Genomic DNA, 916 nt, shown 5'->3' on the forward strand with positions numbered 1-916 from the left:
CGTGTCACTTGAAATGTTTTGAATCGTTGTTACCAAAGGCGAGGAAAAAAAATAAACGATCAGTTGTGGGACTATATTCTGTCATAAATCACATACCATTCATTGCTGAACTTTCTACCGTCCGTTGCTGGAAATGAAATGAAATTACTGGTTGATATGTCCCGATATGAATAATGTTTACAAACGCTTTTGGTCCGTGAATTAGATCTCGCTCGGGACGTGCGCTGTCTGTGGAGGTTTGGCCAGGACCGGTTCCAGAATTAAATCAACATATTTTAATGTTCCGTCCATTGCCAATCACTGCTATTTCGAGAGTGAATCCCGCATAAATATGCGGATGTCATTCCCGAAACTTTGCAGGGTGTAGCCTATGTGTCGGAAAAACGAAAGTTTCATACAAATAATGGATTATACCCTAGAAAGTGCGCAAAGCGCTCTCCCTTTATCACTAAAAATCGTCACTCATCTTCGTTCGTCGCGATCTTACAAAGTTCCTTTATAATCAATGAAGCTCTCTAAACTGCACAATCTCTTACATCACGTCTGCACTAAGTCATGAGATGATTCACGAGCGTGCAAAACTGTGGCGCTTTCAGCCGTGAGTGAATTCTGACAAAACGTTTCTGATTGGCCATTGCGTTTAAGAAATCAACAGATATGTCTGTGATTGGTTACATTGCTCAACGCTGCAAAAACACATTGAGGGTATTCCCAGCAAACAGGGAAAAACGAAAGTTTCATACAAATAATGGATTATACCCTAGAAAGTGCGCAAAGCGCTCTCCCTTTATCACTAAAAATCGTCACTCATCTTCGTTCGTCGCGATCTTACAAAGTTCCTTTATAATCAATGAAGCTCTCTAAACTGCACAATTAATCTCTTATTTACATCGCGTCTGCACTTAGTCATGAGATG

General features: G+C 40.5%; 1 pseudogene; it reads right to left on the reverse strand.

The window, feature by feature from the left end:
- LOC107717918 (sodium/potassium-transporting ATPase subunit alpha-1-like) overlaps nt 1-916 on the reverse strand; it is a 29,443-nt pseudogene that overhangs the window by 7,964 nt on the left and 20,563 nt on the right.

The sequence above is a fragment of the Sinocyclocheilus rhinocerous genome, unplaced genomic scaffold, assembly GCF_001515625.1.
Source record: "Sinocyclocheilus rhinocerous isolate Xijiao unplaced genomic scaffold, SAMN03320098_v1.1 scaffold3621, whole genome shotgun sequence".
Taxonomy (NCBI): Eukaryota; Metazoa; Chordata; class Actinopteri; order Cypriniformes; family Cyprinidae; genus Sinocyclocheilus; species Sinocyclocheilus rhinocerous.